General features: G+C 41.9%; 1 protein-coding gene across 1 annotated transcript in view; it reads right to left on the reverse strand.

Annotated features, from left to right (window-relative positions):
- ACKR4 (atypical chemokine receptor 4) overlaps positions 1-14,040 on the reverse strand; it is a 781,696-nt gene that overhangs the window by 102,036 nt on the left and 665,620 nt on the right. The gene's annotated exons all lie outside the window — the stretch shown is intronic.

The following is a 14,040-nucleotide window of genomic DNA, read 5'->3' on the forward strand; positions in this document are numbered from 1 at the left end:
GAGAGCTATCCCAAGGAGGAACGTCTCACCTCTAGGGGTAGTAGATTTCTCCTCATTAGAGAGAGCAAAGCAAAGAGTAATGTGGATGGTGACTAGTCAGAGATGTTATAGAAAGGATTGTAGTGCGTTGCAATAGACAACTTCTGGAGTTTCGATTCTGATGTTCTGGGACACAAACAGAAACATCTGGAATCAGGAATGGACACCGCAGGCAATTAAGGTAGACCAACATTATGTTAGTACAGTGGAAAGAGAACTGGCTCAGGAGCTGGACACTCAGCTTCACATCCAGTCTGTGATACATGCTGACCTTGGGCAAACACCACCAGTCTCCTAGGGCTCAATCCCTTGGGCAATGGACCAGATGGCTTCTGAGGTCTCTTCCCTCTCTAGACCTATATTTCCACAACTGTTGACATGAACAGCTACACTTTAGCATATGTCTCTCTGTGTCATGTGTGAATCAAACAGAGTAAAATAGTACAACCAAAAGCCAATGAATGACAAGACCCTAGTGAGGCTTAAGCGACAGCTTTGCCAACCGCTGTGCGTGGCTTTATTCAACAAGGTAGCACCAAACACAAAAGAAAACCTGGGTCATAATGATCGGGACACTCTTACAGGGACCTCGGATCTGAAAAATGATTATGTGCCATGTCTCTCCTTTAATTTGTTTCTCCTCCCCAGGCCCCCTAGAATCACAGCTTTTATCCACTGATCGCCACTGTTCAGAATCCCCCCAAGTGATTATTAACAATGAAGTCGGTCAACAATTGCAAGCTATTTTAGAGGCACAAAGGAGTTGGAACAGTTTAGTCCCATGAATGCAAGTAGTACCACAATGAAATAATGTATGGGTTTTTTTTAGAGGGGGGATGGGGAACTCCTCAAACCTCAAAAGGAACAAGACAGAAGACAGGCCACATAATAGAAAACAACACATCTTTTGTCTTGACTTTGGCTAAATCTGTGAGGTGAGCCAAGAGAAACATTGCTTTCCATTGTAACCAGCCTGAGATATGTTAAGATGAGCAGCAGCTGAGTCCAGGGTGGTTTGAATATTTTCTTTTCAAGTCTGCAGCTAATAGACTCCTTGCTGCCACTGCATAAAATGATCTTTAGGTCCTAACAGCAAATCTGAAGAGAAGAATTGGTTTCTTTGTCAAGGTAGGCACCCTGCCTGGTTATAAAATTGAATGTAGCCTACCTCACTGCATCATTGGTATCAAAGGAAATAGGAGATGGGAAAACCTTCCTATTACACTCTTTAAGGCTCCCTCCATTTGGAGCCAACCCCTAAATCAGTGGTACCTTTCAATCATTAAAGCAGATAAAATATAGGGAGGCCCTTCTTTGGTCCTACCCTAACCACACCCACAGTATAGCAAATAGTAGTGGGATAATGATGTCTCCATTGGCTATAAGCTCAGTTCCTCTCTTTGCTTAAGACCTTGTTGATCTGTGACTTGCTTTCCTGTGGTTGCTAGGCAACACTATCAGGGATGCTGCATATGGCCAGTGGACATTAATTAACACCTCTGAGTTTCCGATTTCCTTATGTATTTATTTTACACTCTTAAATGAATTCACAACTCAAAAGCAGCTTAATGAGCAAACAACATTTCTAGGGGTCTGAATCATTTTCCAAAAGTACAGAAAAGCATGAATGCAGTAAGCCAGAAAACAAAGTTTGACCATCCCATCACATTAACTATTGCATAGCCCCCTCTTGACTACTACTCCCTTACCAACCAGCTCATTCCTGACTGTTTCCTCAATATCTAAGGGAGATCAGCAACCTCTGCCCCACCTCCTTCCTCTCCAGACATACCACCTTTGTCATCTCCATTTTTCATATTTATCACTCCTAAGTGTTAGGAAGTCTGGTTTAATAAAATGTGCTAATGGGATATGATAATTATATTTATAATTAGAGAGAATGAGGAACAGATGTAATATTGTTAAAATGGTAGGGTCTAGAAAAAAGTGCTCAATTGATGCAGGTGGGGGAAGGGATGCCGAGGATCTGATTTAACTCATCAAATATTTATTAAATACTTACTAAATGCAAGGTGCTGTCCTAGGTTCTGGGGATACAAAGATGCCCAGTTCCATAGTTCCTATCTTAAAGAAACTTACTTTACATGGAGGGAGGGCGGGTACAGCAAATATAAAGATAAGGAGGAGGAGTGAGAATTCATTAACAACTGGGGACAGGCTGGAGAGGGGGCTGTGTGTGGAGGTGGGAAAAGGAAGGCAGAGTTTCTACTCACACAGCATTATTTTGGGGAAATAGCATCAGCTTGCGTGCATTGTTAAATAAGAGTTAATTTCACAGAAGGAACACCTCATAGGTCAATTAGCACAATGAGCCTTGTTTCAATTTTACCTGGTGAGAGTCTCCAGATGATTAACTCAAGTCAAAGTGCAGGACATCAAGGTGACCAGTTGCAGAGTGAAATTCAGCCATGCAACTTCCTGTCTGGTTTGTGGGGCATTCGGCAGTCAGATTATCTGCTCTTTTTTTTTTTCACTGAATTATTTGTTGTTCGGATGATGTGTGGACCCAGCATTATATTTGGCTCATCAGTCAATAGGTATTTATTTTACAAATCTCTATATATCCAGCCTTAATCTCTCTCTCTTGAACTCCAGTCAAGCATCTGTTACTACAATTTGAACAGCTCCCCTTGACACCTTAAACTTAACATGTTCAGAAGGAACACATTATCTTCCCAGCTAAACCTTCATGACCATCCTTCCAACTCACCCAGATTTCTAACCTCAGAGGCAACCTTGCCTCCTCCCTCTGCACAGACTTGATGAGATGACCTCCACCAAATCTCATGTCTCCTCTCCAACCTCATGGCTGTCATCCAGTGTCAGTCCTTTATTTCATCTCCCCTAGACTACTGTACAGGGCAGAGAGGTGGTGCAGTGGATAGGATGCTGGCCTTGGAGTCAGAAGGATCTGAGGTCAAATCCTGCCTCCAATATTTACTAGCTGTGTGACCCCAGGCAACTTGCTTAACCCTCTTTGCCTCAGTTCCTCATCTGTAAAATGAGCTGGAGAAGGAAATAGAAAACCACTCCAGTATCTCTGCCAAGGAGATTTCCAGTGGGGTCACTGAGAGTCAGAAACAACTGGAAAGACTCAACAACAAGAAGACTATTGTATTGGTTTCCCTGCCCTGGCTTCTCCCTTCAGCAATCCCATAAACCACACAACCACCAAAATAATCTTCCTAGGACAAATATCTAATCATATAACCCCCTGCTCAAAATCCTGTAGAGATGCCTCATTGTTTTTAGGATAAAATGCACTTAAGATCTTCCATAATCTGGCTCCTACCCACCATTCAAGCTTTTCTTCATATAGCTTCACTTCAGAAACTCTAGCCAAATTGAATTGCAAGCTGTTCCTCAAACTTAGCATCACCTCTGAAGTCTTTCCTGGTTTCTTACTTGTTAGGAACCTCCCTCCCTCCTACATATTTGCCATATTTATCCATGTACATGTTGTACTTCCCTCTTCCCCCATGTAAACTACTTGAGGGCAAGGATTTTTTTCTGTTTGTCCCCTCCCCCCCTTTGTATCCTCAGTAGTTAGCACATAGTAGGCACTTTGTGTCTATTATTGAATTGAATTGATTGAATTATCATCACATAAGTTGTAGCACCATCCATGAAATGAAGCCCTAAGCTTTCAAAAGGTTGATTAGATTGTTTCCGATGAACTTTCTGTCCCCTTACTATTCTTGTTTCTAGGTAAGCTATTTGTTAAGTACTACCAATTTCAAAAAGAGCTTCATCTCCTCAGCTGAAGCATTTTGGGTTTAAGAAGACCCAGTTTCGGAAGAACTTTGCTAAACTGAAGAACATCCAAGGGAGGGCAACCAGAAGAGCTAATAGCTAGCATTTGGTTTACAAAGTATTTTATGTATATGATCTTTATTTATTTATTTATTTTTGCTTTTTGGAGGGGGGAGGGCAGGGCAATTGGGGTTGTGACTTGCTCAAGGTCACATGGGCTAGTTTTATGTTAAGTGTCTGAGGCCGGATTTGAACTCAGGTTCTCCTGACTCCAGGGCCAGTGCTCTATTCACTGTGCCATCTAGCCACCCCAATGATCTCATTTTTGATCCCTACAACAACTCTGGGAAGTAGGTGCTATTATTATCCCTATTTTATAGATGAGGAAAACAAGGCTTGCTAACATGTCCAGGGTCTCACAACTAAGAACAGGTTCGAGGTAGGATTTGAACTCAAGTCTTCCTGACTCCAAATCTAACATTCAATCCACTGTACCATCTGCTCTTTCTGAAGAGTTCATGCCAGGAAGAATGCTTGAAGTAACTAGGTATGTTAAGCCAGGAGAATAGAAGATTCAGGGAAAACATAGAATCCTGGAATTTGAGGGCTGGAAGGGATCCTAGTGGCCATATAATCCAATTCATATTCAAAAAGAATTTCTGTTATAGCATGAGGGTCATCTCCAGTTATCCTGATCTGTGTCTTGTCACTGGATCCAGATAGCTCTGGAGGAGAAAGTGAGGCTGATGACCTTGCACAGCCCTCTCTCACTTAAATCCAACTCACTTGCAAGTAATGGCATCATCTTCCTGAAGTCAATGGTCCTCTTCAAGAATGAGGTACAAACAACAACAATACATTATAGCATAAATGACAAGTGGTCATCCAGCTTTTATCCAAAGACATGATCGTTTTCTGTAAGTATCTGAAGGGTTGTTACATTGAATACAAATAATATCTGTCCTACTTGGCCCCAGAAGTTGGAGATTTCAAAGAATCAAATTTAGACTTTGATGGCAGGAAAACCCTCCTAATAATCACAGATGCTCATTAGTGAAATAAGCTGTTTGGGGAAGTAGGTATATCGTAGTAAGGATGTGGCTCTGGGTTGGATTAGATGGCAGGTCCCTTCTAACTCTAAAATATTGTGATTTTGTGATGCTTCCCTGTAACAGTGAGGAGTTCCTGGTTTCAAAAAGGTTATGCCATTGGAAAACAAATTTTGGAAGATGTGAAAAAATTGGGTAAGTTTTAAAACGTGGTTCTGGAGGAAAACTGTATTTCTTCTGCCTGAGGATCAGCCTAGCTATGTTCACCACCATGCTGGCTACAGGGTGGGGAATACTTTGGCTATTGTGACGATGGGAGACCATTAATATTATTGAGAGATTGCAACATGTTTAAACACATATCAGTAGAATCATGGATCTGTTAAGTAAATATCACTCCTTCCTTCCCCACTATCACTTTTCCTTTCCCAGTGGGCTCTCTCATTAGGGTGGTCACTCCTGTTTCAATAATTAACTCAAAGGTAACAGGTTAGGCTAAAGAGTCTTATTTTTAAAGAAATGCAGGTGTGCCCATCCAGCCAGCTTGCTACTTCTTAGGGGGGAATGATTTCAGGATCAGGACCAGACACAGCTCAAAGCTACTGGTACAGAAAGGCAGGAGCACCCACTTAGTTTACTTTAAGAAAAGTTCCCCAAATTAGTCATTGCAATTGTCACCATTCCTGCCTCCTTAAGAGATGCCCAACTGGCCTCATTAAGAGTTTGACAAAGAAACCCATGGTGGGAAGAGTCATGAGGGACTAACTTGGGAACTCAAGGAAAGGAACATTTTTTTTCTATCCTTAAGCTTTAGGGTGAAGACAGTACTGAATGGTAGAAAGAGCACTGGATTTGGGGACAGAGGGTTCAAGTCCTGGCTTTGCCACTTCACTGGGCGATGTTGGGAAAGTTAATTATCCTCTCTGGGCCCTGATTTCCTCATCTGTAAAATGAGTTCTTTCCAGCTCTAAATCTGTGATCTTTTGACTCTCTTAAGCACATGCCTGTTGGGATTGCGGTCATTGGAGAGGCAAAGTGATCCGGCAACACTACTCATTAGATACTCCCTTAACTTTGCTGAAGATCTGTAATACCTACACTAATACCTTAACCCAAGCCTTTCCCATTTGCACATTTTAATTCAAATCAACAAATGTTTATTTGGAACTCCTCTTCCTGGATGCTGGAGACAAAAGTGAAAGTCTTTGCCTTCAAGAAGTTTGTATTCTGCTTGGGGCATAGAATGTCTACACTGCTAGTAAGTAAATAGAAGTAGATGGGGAAGGAATAGAGAACACTAGTCTTGGTCACTTGAGGAAGGAAGATCAGGACTCTGAGGAGCAAAATGGTTTGGGAAGATGGAAGTCAATTTATAGGAAAATTAAGCGACTCGACCAATGTCTTATGGGCAGTAGGTTCTCTCTGTCTCCCAAGCCAGTGTGTTTGGAAAGCAATGCAAGATTTAGTACACATTAAGCAATCCAATTTAATTAACATCTGTTAAGGGATTGTTGTGCGCAAGGCCCTGGGGACAGAAAGATGAAAACAAGTTACCATTCTGGAGAAGCACAGTGTCTCCAATAGGTCCTGAATAAAGACAATATAAAAGAGAGGGTGATAGGGAAAAGGAGAGATTCAGACAAAGTGCTCTAGGAAAATTTAAGGAGGGAGGAAAAACTTTCGGCTGCAGCAGGGGCAGTCTGAGGGGGTGGTTCATGGAGGAGGGGTACCTGTGTTTAGCCTTTAGGAAAGAGAGATGTTTTAGAAGGTAGAGATGAAAATGAACAGTCAGAGCAGAGGAGAGAAAAAAGAGGGTGGAGCGTTGAACGCATAGGAGTGGGACAGAGTGAAGCAGTTGGTAGGTCAGATTAGCAGGAATGTAAAATGAATGAAAGGGGTGTCATGAAATAAGGCTGGAAAGGTATGTTGGGGCAAGATTGTGGATCAAGCTAAGATATTTTTATTTAATCACTGTGGCAAAAGCCACTGATGGTTTCTGAGCAGGGGAAAAGACTGAAGGCAGAGAGACCAGATGGGAGGCTGTATAACGGTTCAGGGGTAGAGCTGATGAGGGTTTTGACCATTTAAATGAGGAGTATGATCTGTCATACCTACACTATGTACTCTTCAGAAAATGGTTGTGAGGAAAGCATGCTGTAAACAATAAAACCACATATAAAGCAAGTGATTATTAATATTTTAAAATAGGTTTTATTGCTGCCTTTTATTTTTTATATGGGTCATTTCCAGACATGCCATTCCCATACCCAAGCACCAAACAAATACTTTCTTAAATGAACTTTAATGATTATTTTTATTACAAACAGAAAACACTTGCATAAACAAATAAGAACAGAGAAAAGGACTGAATGTGAAACCAAGAACATCTATTATGTGCAGCTTTTTAAAATTTAAGAACAGATTAGATTTAATATGGTAGTTCCAGCACTGCCCCACCTGTCTATCTTCTGCTGAACTTCCTTCTGCTCTCCTTTGTGTATTTTTCAATGTTTCAATGATGCTCTTGGAAGCCTGAATCATTATTCGGTAGCACTCCCTCCCATCACATGAAGGGGACACTTTCAGCATCGTTGGGCTGCAATTGTTGGCATAGATCAGTTTAGACAAATATTTAGACTGTGAACCCTCTGAAGTCAGGGAAAGTGTTTTCTTTGCCTTTTTTTGTATCTCCAGCAGTAAGCATGATGCCTGCTACATTATAAGCACTTAACGCTAATTGCCTGAGTTCTAGTTCTAACCGCAATGAGGGCCCTCCACCATGCACAGATTAAATAATTCGTGGGGTGCAAAATGGGTGAAGACCTTACTGTTTCCATTCCTTTTGTCCCTCTCTCTGTGATCTTGTCAGTTTCCCTGAAGAACAGCTGGCTTCTTCCCCAGGGCCTTTGTGTATACTAAGGAACTTCCCTCTCATCTCTCTCTTCTCCTCTCTTTCTTTCTCACTCTATGCTTTCTCACTAGGCTTCTCTTTCTAGGTTTGGGTCTCCTTTTTAAAGTGTTCGAGTTACGGGCCTTCTTAGGGAAAGAGAGTGACCTCATTCCACCACCATTAATAAAAATCCTATTAACACTGAACTACAGTTCTTGGCTGGCATATGTTTGAAGGAGGCCCTGATATGCTAGCATCTGTCTTGTGCAGACAGAAGTATGACTAAAGCATGTGCATGTCTGTTATGCCTGACACAGTAAGGAAATGAATGAAAACATTAACTAAGCTTGGTTTGGGTGATATGCTCAAATATAAATGAGTATTTAAAATATTTTTAATATAGTGAATTAATTTCTTAATATCACCCTCCCCATATAGAACCTTGCTTGCAGCAAGGAAAAAAAAAACACATACACATAACCACAGCTAAACAAAACAAACTGACACATGGATCATGTCAGACAGTATGTGTCTCTTTCCACACCCAGAGTCTACCACCTTTAAACTGAGAAGAGGGATATTTCATAGGATAATAGATTTAGAATTGGAAGGTTGTATAGTAAATGATACTTGCAGCTGCTATGGAGGTGTAAGACCAATTACACTAGCACACAGGAGCCGAACTAGCACTGGTTCTTTGATCTGCTTTTCTAAAGGAAAGACAGCTTCAAGGGAGTTAACAATCTTACTTTACTTAATGCAGAAAGATACATAAGTACTCAAGAAAGATTCAATTGACAGGGTTCCAATGGTCTTAACAGAGTAACAGAACTAATTATACACGTCACTGGACCAGGGAGGACCAACATCTGGGTTCACAAGGAGAGGAGGGGAGCTTAACAACAGCTACCCAGAGTCTCAGCAGGGACATCAAGAGTTCGTAGGCAAAGCATTCTTCCCATAAGTGAGCCCCAAAGCAAAATCCCACTTCAGAATATTTACATATATATGTATGTATATATACATATGTATGTACACATATATATTTATATACACACTTTCAACTAATAGTCTAAGAGTTAGAAGGCATCACAACCCATGAGACTGGGTGCCTAATTGACTCAGTACCAAAACGTGTGAAAAACTTTTTGCAAGCAAGCCTCCCCTTAAGCAAGCTTCCCCCAGGCAAACTCCTCCCCCAAGGCAATATAAATCTCCATCTATATATATATATATTTTTTTTTTCACCTGATGGGCTCTCTGTGACTCAGCATGTAATGAATGTATCGCAGTTGTGAACTGGGCTGGAGTTCAAAGTAGCAAGATATCCGTGACTGAAATAACTACATACCTTTAGACCCAAGAACGTAGCTGTTCCAAGATAAAAAGGGAATGCATATGGTCATATAGGCCTATAAATGGAAAGGGATCTTATGTTCCATATGTGTGTATATATATATATATATATATGGAACACACACACATATTCAGCTCTACAAAGGTTGACTAGTCCAACCCTCTAATTTCACAATTGAGGAAACTGAGGCCCAGGGAGGTAAGAGCTCTTTCTACTGGACCACATGGCCTCCTTCAATTCCTCATCAATCCTCCACAAGCATGATCAATTACCGGATTAACATGAATTCTGATGCCTTTTATTATTGTTTTCTTTTATATTATTATAATCATTGTGTATATTATTCTCTTACATGGTTCTACTTATGCTTTGCATCAGTTCACGTAAGTCTTCCTAAGTTTCTCTGATTCTTTACCCATTGTGTCTTTCTCTTTTGTGTGTGTGGGGGAGGGGTGGTCCAGACTTGTGATCTCATTGGCATAGAGGACTCCCAATGAGCAAACTCCATCTAATGATGCAGATCCTCATCTCTTTTGACAGTGATGTCCAGGATGCTGAGATGTTAAGGGGCTTTCTCTGGAATGTGCTGGTAAATGTTTAACAATTGGTTCTTCAGGAAAGAAATGCATACATAGCACACTTAAATTTAGCCTGAATTATTGGCATTTTCTCCATCACATTCTTATATCTAGACAATTGACAAAATAAGTCAAGCCCTGATTTGTAACATGTGGCACCATAGTACACAGAGGACTGGGCCTAGGGTTTGGACCATCTGAGTTCAAATCCAGCCTCAGACCCGTCCTAGCTGTGTAACCTCGAGCAAGTCACAACCTGTTTGCCTCAGTTTCCTCAGCTGTAAGATGGGTATAATAATAGCACCTTCCTCCCAGGGTTGCTGTGAGGATGAAATCAGACCATGTTTCTAGAGTGCTTAGCATAGTACCCAGAACTTAGTAGGCTCTATGTAAATGATGGCCATTCTGTCCTTAGGGCAGGTAGGTGGTGCAGTGGGTAGAGGCTGGGGCCTAGAGTCAGGAAGACTCATCTTTCTGAGTTCAAATCTGGCCAGCTTTGTGACCTTGGGCAAGTCACTTAACCCTGTTGGTCTCAGTTTCCTCATCTATAAAATGAGCTGGAGGAGGAAATGGCAAATCGCTCCGGTATCTTTGCCAAGAAAACCCCAAACAGGGTCAGGAAGAGATGAACATCATTGAAAAATGACTGAACAACAACAACATTTTGTCACCATCATCATTATTGTTAATTTAACAATAAGCTCTCATGAGTGGGTAAGAGCTGGCTCCAGCATGCTTCTGCATTTGCTTGTGGTCCCACGGTTAATTTGTGTCTGCAGCAGGACTGACCTCTTCTGGCTCCAAAAGCCATCTCCTCATCCATTCCCCATACTGCCTCCATCTTGGCTTTTGTTTGTATCTGAGTTTGGGATTTCAATAGCGTAGAAAACTTTCAGGGAGGAAGCCTCTCCGGTCAATGCTTATCAGAGCATGTCTGTAACCTACAGACCTGGGGCTGGTCTGTATATACACATATATGTGAATGTACATGCATAAACACATATACACACGTATGCATATATGTAGGTGTGTGTATGCGTGTGTGTGTGTGTGTGTGTGTGTGTGTGTGTGTGTGTGTAAGGTGGGGAAGTGAAAATAATACAGATTTTAGAGCCAGAGGGCCTGGGTTTGAATTCTGGCCCTGTTGCCTCAGTTTCCTCACTAAAGAATTGGGGATAATAATATAATATATAATATTATATAATAATATAATCCTTTACAGGGTTGTTGTGAGGTAAGCCTTCTAGAAAGATGAGCCATTTCTATTATCATCCTCCAGGCCATGTTGCACTTGGGGAGTATATGTCGCCCAAACCAGAACCCCAGCCTTTCTCTTCTCCCATTTGAAATCCAGGTAAGAAAAGTGGCTACCAGCTAGACCAATGCTGTGGCATTCCAGGAAGCCCGCCTCTTGCTTAGGGGAGCGACCGACTGATAACTGTCCCTTTCTTCCCCCCAGAGTAGGGGAGGCTGCCCTCGGCTCATTTTGTGTGGGTGGCCATACCTTAATTATGATTCCGGGCAGGTAACTTGGGTGATATCTCATTAATCCAGTTAGAGGGGCTTACTCTCATTACATTGGAAGCCTCCCTCCTAGTCATTCTTTCCTCTTAGAAGAATTCTTCGGGAAATGCTTGAAGTAGCCCTGCAGAATTGCCCCATTGTGAACTAACAGGCATCATGAAAAGGGATTGACTGTCCTGGCTTCCCGAACAAGCCCATCTCTATAGTGCTTCTTTAATAAAAGCTGCACTACATTTAGTTTTAATTAGTTTCAATCAATAGAGAAGATAAAAGATTAAAAAAGAAAAACAAACCAGGCAAACCAATAAAAACGTATCTCAACACTGCTACTTAAATTGATTATATCCTTCTGCGGCTAAGAAAACTGTTACATAAGGAGAATCCCCATCTCCTGGATACACCAGCATTTAAATTAAATTGTCCAGAAATAATCATCTCTGAAAGGAGAGAAAACCCCAAGTGAATCCATCTTGGGTTGCCTCATCTCTGGGACCTATAACTTTTTTCTTTTGGTCTTATGATGATTCTCCTAATTCCAAATTAGAATTTAAAACAAACACAAGGGTTTGCTTTGAATTTTTACATCTTCATTTTTATAATTTCAAAGAGCTCCAGGGAAGCCTTTCCAATAAGTTCAAAACATAGTCAGGTCTGATTGACAATTCCCTTCCCTGGAAAATTTTCCATTGGCCTCTTTTGCCTCCATTCCAGAGATTTTTAGAAACACTAAGCTAACAAATGAAATTAATAGCAGCTGATGTTTATATAATGCTTTACTGTTTACAAAGAATTTACCTCCCAACAAACTGGGGACAGACCAGTGTGCAAGGTGGAGGGAATAGCAAAGGACTTTACTCCCATTTTACACAAATACTCAGGGGAATCCCGGATCTCATTAGTGCAGGAATCCCTCCAGCAATGCAAGCCGGGCCCCATCCAAGTCTGCCTGATCCATTTGACTTTTGTTCCTATCCTCCATAAATTCACAGGCTCTTGGGATTATAAATTTAGGTCAGTAAGTGACCTTAGAGGTTAATCAATCCAGTGTCATCTTAAAGGTGAAGGCTAGGGAGTTGGAAGGGGCAGCTCAGTGGCACCACAGTACAGAGACCTCAGGGCTTGGAGTCAGGAAAGCTCTTCTTCCTGAGTTCAAATCCAGCCTCAGACACTTACTAGCTGTGTGACCCTGGCCAAGTCACTTAGCCTTGTTTGCTTCAGCTTCCTCATCTGTAAAATGAGCTGGAGAACAAAATGGCAAACCACTTCTACTCTCGTTGCCAATAAAACACCAAATGGGGTCTTGGAGAGTTGAACACAACTGAAATGTTTGAACAACAAGGAAATGGAATGACTTGCCCAAAGTCACACAGGTAATGAGTGGCAGAGCAAGGATTTGAACCCAGGGCCTCCAATTCCAAATCCAGGGCCTTTTATCCTGTATCACACTTGCCTCTTGGCTCTACCTAGTGTGCAGGGAATACTGAGGATACTGGGCTGTCAATCACTTACCTGTTGCCCTCACTATGTTTCCAGTCTGTTTCTTTCCTTTGGTTCATACATTTGTATGACAGGATTTTATGTCATTTATTTTACAGATGAGGAGATTGAGGCTTGTAGATCAACTGGGATAATACTTGTAAAGCACTAAGCACAGGGCCTGGTCCATGGTAGGAACTAAGTAAATGCTTGTTCCCTTTCCCCTTTACAGAGGTATGGCGGGTAACAATGCTAGCCCTTGAACCCGAGTCTTCCAAGTTCAGGTTTAGGGGTCTTTTCATCAGACTCAGCTTTCTAGAGCTCATCTCATTCAGCCGTTTTAATTGTACAGATGAGGAAGCTTAGGCACAGAGAAGGAAAATAAAATGTTGAAGTCACACCTACTACCAAGTGAAAGGGATGGGATCTGAACTCAGGATTAAGTTCCTACAACAAGGGCTATAGTTCCTACCCTCATGGAGCTTGCCTTTCACCACTAAGCCTGCCCAAGAAACTAGCTTCAAGTCCAATGCTCTTCCCGCTTACCATTTTGTCCCTAACAAAACACAAAATGTTGGACCCATGACTAAACCTTAGGCTCCTCCCCAAGATCCAAAGAAATGAGAGGGGGTGGCAGTCAGGGAAGGAGAGGTTGAGGTGGGAGGACCAAAGATCAGAGGCGATGGACCAGACTGTCACTTGGCATATGTTCTCTAGCGTTACATCCAGGAGCCGTCCTTCAGGCAAAGGTCAAAGCCCTTCTTACTGCCAAGGTTCCTCTAAGGCTCCTGATTCTGATTTCTGATGTGGGTGCACAGCTTTCTTGAGCCGGCTGCTTTATGACCATGAAGCAATTTCCTAGCTCCCCTGTTGTGTTCCAGGCTGGGTGGCTGTCTTCCCATCCAATCCAAGCTAGGACAAACAAGCCTGGAAGGCTCAGTGCTTTTATAACCAGAGACCTCAATTATGGGAAGAGGTTCCTACAGCACATTGGGACTTGGCTGTTGTGCAGTTCTACAGAGGACAGAGAAGGAAGGAATGACCTTAAGTGGCCCAAAGGATGTGCTAGTTGGGTGGGTTATGGCGCAGATGATTCCACGGCTTTTTCAGAAGGTCTCTGAATATAATTAAGAGTCCGGTACAGTTGGACATGGAGTCAAGAAGACTGGCGTTCAAATTCTGCCTCAGACATTTGTTAGGTATATGACCTCTGGCAAATTATCCAAACTCTGAGTCTGTTTTCTCACATGTCAAGTACTTACTAGCATTTACTAAGTACTCAATGGGACTAATAACAGTTTATACCTAAAAAGGTTGTTGGGAAGGTCAAATGAGTTCATGTCTGTATAGTGT

This window comes from Petaurus breviceps, unplaced genomic scaffold (assembly GCF_028583685.1).
Source record: "Petaurus breviceps papuanus isolate PSGF00001 unplaced genomic scaffold, PetGlider_PUasm1.0 185, whole genome shotgun sequence".
Classification (NCBI taxonomy): domain Eukaryota; kingdom Metazoa; phylum Chordata; class Mammalia; order Diprotodontia; family Petauridae; genus Petaurus; species Petaurus breviceps.